Source organism: Rhagoletis zephyria, unplaced genomic scaffold, assembly GCF_001687245.7.
Source record: "Rhagoletis zephyria isolate East Lansing unplaced genomic scaffold, Rhagoletis_zephyria_1.1 Rzeph_scaffold_00899, whole genome shotgun sequence".
In the NCBI taxonomy this organism is placed as follows: Eukaryota; Metazoa; Arthropoda; class Insecta; order Diptera; family Tephritidae; genus Rhagoletis; species Rhagoletis zephyria.
The window spans coordinates 24,027-33,693 of record NW_016157983.1 but is presented as its reverse complement, the minus strand read 5'-3'; positions in this window follow the sequence as shown (position 1 = coordinate 33,693).

Below are 9,667 nucleotides of genomic sequence, written 5' to 3'. Positions count from 1 at the left end.
GTGCATTTTTTGCACCAAGCATAAGTATAGTGTATTCACGTACTTTAAAGCATTTTTCTATCTGTGAATTGTCCAATAATTTCGTGTTTGAAACCATTTCCTAATGCAGGCTCATTTCGATCACATTTTTTCCGTAAGCATAAGCAAGCGAAGAACTCCTCTTTGGAAAAAGATATGTATGAAAATATAGAAGCACCTAGTGTCAGTGTTACCGTTGTGTAACTAAAGTGTCAAATTGAGACTTATTGGAGATCGATGCCCCCTAACACTGACTTTTTAAAAATAGGCTCATTTTGAAACCTTTCCAAAAAATCATGCGACTTAATTTGATTTAAAATTCTATATACACATTTTGACGATTCCTTCATAAATTATATTTTTCTTACGTGTTTAAAAATGCTTTTCGTATTTGCTACTCAAAGGCACTTAAAAATTACAACTCTGGCCAGATTTTGACTGATTTCAACCCTTTTATTATGTCAAACATTTTCCGAATAAATTTCCAGAAGTAGGATGAATTAATGCATTGTTTTTGTAGCCTAGTATTTCCCCCAATTTATTTGTGTTAAATTTATTATTTGTTTAATGATGTAAGTACTTTTTTAACTACAATTTTAACTACAGTTTTCATACTAAATGCAAAATGAGCATATTTAATATATCCCTCATCTATAGGCATGATTCAACAACTACAGGTTGTAGCAATCGTACAAAAACAACATTTACCGTTGGTATGAACTACTTGTGTCATCAACATCTTCTTTATCTATTCATATTCGTATGTATATGTATACCCTGCATACCAGGATTTCGTAGAATTCTGAAAGGTTTCACAATTTTTTTATAATTTCCTTTAAGAAATCGTACAGAAATTTCTTTACTAGTTCTTGTCAACCGTTTCATATGTTTTTCTTTAAAGATTTATAAAGGAATCGTAACAAATTTCCGACACTCTTAAAGATTTCGGGAGCATTTGTGTGTAGGGTATATATAGACGTATATGTGTATGTATACGCGGAGATGTAAATAAAGCAAAACAGACGATAATTTGACACAAGCGTGCTCATAAGAAGAAGCATAGCTTCTATCGCTATCACCTGTAATTGATGCGCCTTGTCTATAGGTTAATATTTTAAGAGAAAAAACTATTTTTGACAGAAAATGATGATCTCCATTAACAATTTATTAAAAATAATAGGGCATAGTCATAGTTGAAATAAAGTCTACTCAGCAGCTTTTTTGGCAGGTTTTCCGTTGAAACAAGTGAAAACCAACGTTTGAGTCGATTTTATTTCGACTATGAATATGCCCCAATAAGTTTCGAAAGGTAAAATAATGAAAGTCTTTACATACATGGTATAAACGATTTGAAGTACTTGAAGACGTTTTTTTTCGACTGTGACACTTTCTTTGCGACTTTCGAAAAATTTTCGGCGTTAACACTGCCTAGTGTGTAAAAGATAAGCACTTAGTGTGTAAATATAAGCATCTAGTATATAAACTATTAAGCATCTAGTGTCTAGAATTTTGAACATTTATTGCGTAAAATTCTACAAGAGATGTTTAAAAAAATAGTTGTGTAATTTTAGACATTTATAGTCGGTAATGTTTTGCCTACCATTATCGACGTAAATTTGCAAAAAATGGTTTAGAGTGTACGATTAAAAATAAAATTATAGACCTAGTAAAGCTAGCTTTGGCTGCCATGGCCTTCAGCTTCTTCTTCTTATGTATAATTTGTGCATATTATAATTCTGAAATATGCTATATTTCTTGTACATGTTTGTTTAAATTTCTTAATATAATTTTTTGATTTGTTTACACCCAAGAAACATTCAAACGCCAAAAACCAATAACAGAAATGCTTTACTTCAGACATAGCCATAAGTTTTGAAGCAACGTTTTAATATAAAGGGAGCTTTTCAATCAAAGGTTGCTTGAGAAAACGGCCATTAAAGGAGGAATCACAATGAAAGTATCACTTAATCTAACCTAACCTAACGTTCACTTATAATAAAAAAATTGCAAACTTAAAAACCTGACGCGCAGCTACACAAAATGGAGACATTATAAATAAGATCGGCTGTGCTAGAGATTTTAAACTATCGATAGTTTAAGCTTTTTTGAGAAAAACTATCACTACTCATCGACAGAGGCAAAAAAATGTTCGAGTCCACATTCATACATATGTATGTATGTCCATTCTTAAATAGCCGAAAAATATGTGTCCATTTTCTCGTTGTCAATTTTATACGCACAGTTTTAATTTGCTATAAATGATTTTTTAATTCCCAGTACCAGGCGTTCATATGTATTGAACGGCAAGTTTTCTATACGAAAAAACTTGTTTGTAGAAAAAAATATAAACAAGATGAGTTTGAATGATTTCAATGTTTTTCATTCATTTATTCACATTTTCCATTTCAAGGTAGAAAATTTAAAACGAAATGAATTTTCATAAATTACAAAATTCAGAACGCTGAGTGTTTTGTGTATGAAGTTATTTCGCTTTTGAAAAGGTAATAATGTCAATTGACTTTATTTCGCACCAGGGTGGGAAATAAAGTCAATTGACCTTATTTCCATTGACCTTATTACACGTCACCTTATTTTCAAAGAAACATTTTTTCAAATTTGAAATTAAATTTGTTTGAATGATTTTAAGAAATGTACGTTTACATACCTTTGGCTGTAGCTGACTTTGCAGAGGTGCTCGCTGTTATTGGTTAGATTCCAGACGGCCCCAAGATGTTAATATGTTAACACAAAGCTTTGTTTTGTATTACCAAACTATGAAATAGCATCTGCGAAGCACAGAATAGAAGCGTATTTGAACGAAAAAGTCGCCGAACACATATCTATCTAAAGTAAACAAGCCCGCCCGCTGCATCCCTTATTCGATAGTTCCGAAATAGTTCTAAATTCGACAAATAGGATCTAGTTCGTTCTGCATCTGTTTTTCTATAGTTCCGAACCATTTCTAAATTAGTCACTTTAGATATAGATTTCTAGTGAAAAAAACTGAAAAAATTAGTTTCTTAAAAGTACCACTTTGCGCCGATTTTGGACTGGTGGGGATCTAGTACGGAACTAGAAATTTGATTCACTAGTCAGCGGTTTCTCTGCAGGGTATGTATGCACAAATATATTGTACATGTATGTATGTACATAGAGTTGTTGCAGATGTCGAAATATTCGCTTTCGCTTGATTGGTGCCAGAGCTACCCTGCAGGAAATGTATCTAACTATAAGCTAACTTTAAGTTGATTAGGAAGGAGCTATAAGTCACTTATTATCTGCATATTTTCTTCGACGAAAGCTAACTATATTTCTATGGCGATGGCGAATAATCAGGGGTAACCACCCTTGTAACTAACTACTTTTGGGCATAAAACATCAATAGGAAAAACAAAATATTTTATTTTATTTTTTTTTTGTTTTTTCTTTATTTATTTACTTTATTTATTTTATCACATTTCATATTTGTTTACATATTCTGCTGTAGGTGGTCCCATATTCGAACGCCGTCAGACATAACTTCAAAATGATAATACGAAGTTTCGATCTTCCTTTTATTTGTCCTCAATTCGAAAAAGTATTTGCGGATATTTAAATAGAAACACGTTTAAAGAAAGCAATCTCGAGCTTTACTCCTGCATTACTTGTCCACTTGTTTCAAGTTAGCTTTTTGTAGCTAACTACAAGTTATATATTTTATAGAAATCCCGCAAAAAAGATAACTACAAGTAGGTTATTTTTTATCAATTGNAACTACAAGTTATATATTTTATAGAAATCCCGCAAAAAAGGTAACTACAAGTAGGTTATTTTTTATCAATTGATAAGTAATTTTTTTCTGCAGGGTATGAACACCAAATATACCGACATAAAAGGCGTAAAAGTGTTTTTATTGTGTTGTAAATGTGATGTTTATTGTTTGCGTCAATAAGGCATGCTCTGTCTGGATTGCAATTTCCTCGCCAAGCAGTGCATCTCTATTTAGTCGCTGCCTTAACCAGATGCGTATGAGTTGAAGTGAGGTTTACACTTTTTGGACTGTACAAACTATTTCACTCTGAAGGCCTGTATGCAGTTCTCAAGAAAAGCTAAAATTCCATACAAAATGACGTACAAGAAATGGCTAAGAAATTTTTTTGAGTCAAATTCCTTCAGACAGTACGCAGTTCTTAAGAAATTTGCTACGCTTTTTACTACGGTTTTCTAAAGTTTTTTGTGAAAAAAGAGTCCAAGGCAACCCAGGTTTGCAACAGAAATATATGCCCGTTCCATTATTTCTTGAGGAAAGAGTGAGGCAACAGGCTGTGAAGTATCAAAAATGTCAAAATTCCTTGGACACACACACGAAATAATGGCACATTTTTAAATATTTAATATGTATGTATGTATGTACTTAAGTAAATAGTACTTTGATATTTACTAAAACATATTTACCTAAATAATTTTGTACTCAGTACTTAATACTTAGTAAATACAATTTTGACCATCACTGCTCTGTAAAAACAGCTATCTCGTTTTTCCCTACAACTTTTTTATTTGATGTCCGATAAATATAACCCGTTGTAAAGGTATTGCGAAAGCCTACTGCTGTTTACTATATATAGAACTATTTTCACGTCTCATAAACAGCTATCTCGTTTTTTTCTACAACTTTTTTATTTGATGTCCGATAAATATAAACCGTTGTAAAAGTATTGAGAAAGCCTACTGCTGTTTACTATGTTCTGTATATTTCCATATCTCATAAACTTTGCAATTGTATTTTTAAGTTTGATATAATAGGATCATCTTTTCTGGAGGAAGTATGTATGTAGGCTTTTTTACTACTTTGCAACAGTATGTCTTAATAAAACCGTTATAAAAAATCGATTTAGCTTTTTTTGCAGGGTGCCGAAAAAATGTAACACTCCTGAAGTACTCTCATAGTGAGCGCGTAAAATCGCTTGGAACATAGTTCGTTCTTAAGATAAAGAATTACTGCCGTCAATTACTGTCAAAAATCCTCATGCCGTACAATTTGTAAGGAGCATCCCACAAAAACGTCGTCGTCGTGAGAAGTATTGAATTGAAATGCTAAACTGCTTGAAAATTAAATATTTAATCAATTTATAAATTACTTTGTAAATTAAAGAGATTATATAAATTCGCTTAAATTTGAGTGCATCAAAAAGAACTACTTATAATAATAAAATAAACTTATTAATTTATGCGTCTGAATTATATATACTTATATACATACACTTGCATCCACTTGAATAGCGACAAGCAAAATCTGAATTTATTTTTTATATGGAAAAATTAAATTCGGATTTTGTTTGTCCCTTTTGAAGTGCAAAGAAGAGAAATTGGCTATAATAACACATTTCTAATACAACAAAACAAACAAAACAAAAGATATTCGTTTAAATTGACAACTCCTACTTATAAAAGTTCAATTGAGATCAAATACGGAGGCGCATATCAAAATCCGGACAAAGGAAATTATTAACATTTTACCATATTATAAGAAAACGAATATAGTACTGGGCAAAATAATAGCACCACAACATTTTTAGCAGTTTTGACTATTTTTTTGTTTGTTTAGTGTCTACTAATTTTTTATAAAAGTTGTACAAAACATAAAAACTACAAAATCATTAAAATCTCAAGCTTTTTAATTCGAATTTCTATAAAAATTTTGTGTAAGCGGTTTTGTAGCTTATTAAATTTTACTATAACTCAGTGTAAGCTTATAGTTGCTAAAAATTCCAATAACTAAGAATTTTTATTTAATTAATGAAATGTTAAGAGATGTTAAGAAGAAAGAAGTTTCGCTATTACTATCGATAGTATCCCAGCTCTAGTACCAACAGAATTAATCATGCAGACGTTAAATCAACATAAACAGAAATAAAAGCATCAAAAGACGAAATAAAGTGGCGTAGGAGAACTTCTGTGGACCGGTTGATGGGAGTAGAGACATGAGCGTAGCAAGGTACGGGCAGGGGGGCNACATCGATAGTTTTCAAAAACTATCGATAGTGGCGACAGTTTTCAACTATCGATACTATCGATATTACTACCGAGCTTACCCTAACTTCAAAATTTTTGCCTATATATTCATAAATAGTACCAGGAAATGCGTACACTTGTAACTATTATGATATTCATTTTCTTAGGTTTTAGAGAAAAAGGATGTTTTTAGATGATGTATTTTAGAACGAATTTCCGTCATCCCTTGTAAAATTTGGTTTGGGGACAAACCGGTTTCTGCGTTGTGCCATCTTCAGTGTCATTTTCGTTCCCTCGGAAACAACAACAACAAAAAAGGAGATGTTTTTAAACTTATATAGAAGCGAACCAGCAACGCAACAGAAATTGAAACCAGGAATATGTACCAGGAATAAGACAAAAATTTGTTGTATTAATTGTAACAAAAATGTTTGCTTGCAATGTAAGCATATTTCACAATGTGTAGAATGTATAATGTGACCAACCGTACTTCTTTCGGAAGTACAGTACTTCTTTTTTCGCTCTTGTACTTCGTACTTCGAAGTACAGTCAAATGTACTTCTTTGCGATACTTTGTACTTCAGGAGGGAGAATTTGTAACTAGTTGGCGACCATTTTCGGATCGCTATCGCACTTTTCTTCGTTTTTTATTTGGATCAGGTCGATGGGCTCAGGATTATGGCAGCCCTACAATACGAGCACTCCATAAGGTGGTGTTCTCTCTCCCCTGCTCTGGATAGCGGTTGTAAACGACCTTCTAGAGAAACTGGAAAAAGTGGGCTGTCGGGTGATCGCCTATGTTGATGATGTGCGGCGGCTGTCGTGGGAGCCTAACCTTGAGGAAAGGGTAAGAAAGGTGTCGGTTGCCTGGTACTGCTTTAGGGGAGATATCGGTAACAGGTGACGTCTCTCGCCCAATTTAATTCAATAGCTCTAGGAAACCAGATTTAAGCCTATTATGTTTCAAGGAGCCCTTGTCTGGTAGAACTCACTAGAGAAAGCTACACTTGTAAAATAGGAATTAGTGAAGCATTAAGAAACACACCTATAGTGGCGCTTAACATTCATATGTCGAACACGGCGCCTGCGGATATTGCAGACAGAATTGTCGCAGCACGAACTGCTATTGGGCTAAGGAAACCGGGTTCTTTTGTGACATAAACAAGTAATTTTTAGCAAAAAAAAAACCGACTCCAACTCCCATAAAAAAAATATATATATATATATATCTCATGATCCACTGATCGGATCGGATGGGACCACCTCTGAGACACTACCTTTCCGATGCAAAAAGAATTATCGAAATCGGTTGACGTCGTCCAAAGTTATGCGGTAACATACATAAAAAAAAACAAAACAAAAAATATTCCGACGAACTGATAACCTCCTCCTTTTTTGAAACTTTCGTAAAGCTTTTTAATTAGATTTTCTAGAAATACATATTTTGAGTATGCAGTTTTGTAGCCCGATCAATTCAAATAAAGCGCAAGTTTAAAATACATAGCTGCGACTTATCGTTGATTTTAAATATATATATTTTTTTTTGTTGAAGGCGTTGCTCATTTTCTTCATTAAAAAAATCGTCGAACATACTTAGATAATATGGAAGAAAATTACCGACATCGTCAAAAATATGCCATACATCAACTGTAAATCGCAGCTAATTTAAATTTGCACTTTATTATACCAAAATTGAATGAGCTAAAAAACTCCAAAATATTAAGAGATAAAATTGAAATAGAAAGTTCGAAATTTTTACGAAAGTTTGTCGATTTTTTTTTTAATGTTGTTCAAAGATTAAACTTCTTTTCATTTAGTGTTTGTTAAGGAATAAACTATATTTTTATAAACAAATAATTCAAATTAAAATATAATAAAATAAATAGTCAAATCTAGTTAATATGTGAGTGTCGTAAAGTTATGATATTTAAGAACATCTCTTTCTTAATTAACGATGACACTGTTTCTATATGAAGCTGATTTCGACATTTTGTTTTAATAAAATTTAGTATCGAAATTATTCTTTCAAAACTTGCCTAGGAATGTGATATAATGGTTCGTTCAAAAAATTTTTTCAAAACTTATAAAGGCAAAAACGAGATGGCGAAGACAAAAAGAGAATAAAAAATTTCCCGCAGTGAATTTTCAGATTTTTAAAACCGTATAGTAATTTAATTTTTTAAATTTAAATAAAGCATGAAGACCATATGGAATAAACGAGTAGATAAAAAATATATAACGGTAAAACTGGCACATACATAAATATATGAAAGAATGCACTCAGGCGACACCTCTAGCCATTGTGTGTCACAGATTTAAGTTATCGATGGAACTTTTTTTTTATCTGGTATTCAGGGAAATCCCAACTAAACCACACAACTCCGCACTTATAGCGAAATGCAGTTTGAAGAAAAATTCACTACCTGGTACAACTCTAAAATGAACGAAATTATGAGCTCTATTTCCGTAAATATTTCTAAAGCATACTAATTATTAGTGGAAAATAAACAAAAGGTAGGTAGAAAGCTGCTGCAATATTGTATCTACATACATACATACTTCAGGCTAAAAGGCTCACAAGTAAATTTTTTCGTCTTTCCAAGGTCGTAGTAAAACCAACGCTTAGCTAATATTTGATTATTGTTGCAAAATTTTTGCTCATTCTGCGCTACTGTTCAGTAAATAACTATGCACTTACATAAGTACATGCATATACATACTGATATGAAATGCAGACCTTCGTTTTATTGAGTTTTCTTCTAAGTAATACATACATCCATACATATTCTTATTCTATATATTTACGAGTGTATATTTTTGGTTTCTTATTAATATCCTTATAATGGCGAATCAAAACATTTAAAAGAAATAAAAAATTTATATGTATTGTTTTTTCTGCTTTTATTTACTCTCAGTCTTCACCAGGCGCCCACTTTTCTCATTAGTCAATCTTTTCCCCACTAAGTTCCATTTATTAGATATACACCCCTATGCAGTAATCCGTCGTAGATTCGATTTTGCTACGAATCGTAAAATTGGTATGCTGAAATCCGTGTTGTCGTATCGTAATTTCGAAATTCGTAGGCAATCTTCAAAATTCGTAATGTTGGTATGCCTGAATCCGACGTAGCTGTCATTTTTATGTATTTGTCGGAAATTTTGTACGAATAGCAACTCGTGTCGGAGCGAAACAAATTGTTTTAAAATATCAGTAAAATAAAGTGTGTAAACGCAAAAATATGTAAAAATGAATATATGATATATGAAAAAAAAATTTATTATTAAATGTTTACAAAATTAACAGATCGAAGATCACAACAAATCGCTCGCAATACGAAAAACTGGTGGAATACATGAGCGAAGGCCGGACATTGGTCGAGGCTTTGTAAAAGGAGCTAAAGAGGATGTGGTGGAATTTTGGGGCAGCGTTCCAAGAATTAAAGCGGCACAATATCTAGTGAAATGGAGGCCCTTAAAAGGAGGGAACTTACATTTTATCATTTAAGCTAAATGGATCAGAACAATCTCTTAGCAATCTACTTTGTATATTAATGCAACTGTAAGCTGTTCTTCCCCCTGGGACAAAAGTGCGCCGGCCATTGAATCCTTTGTATTCTACTTAATTAAGGAAAAGTCATTTCAAATAATGATTAAACTA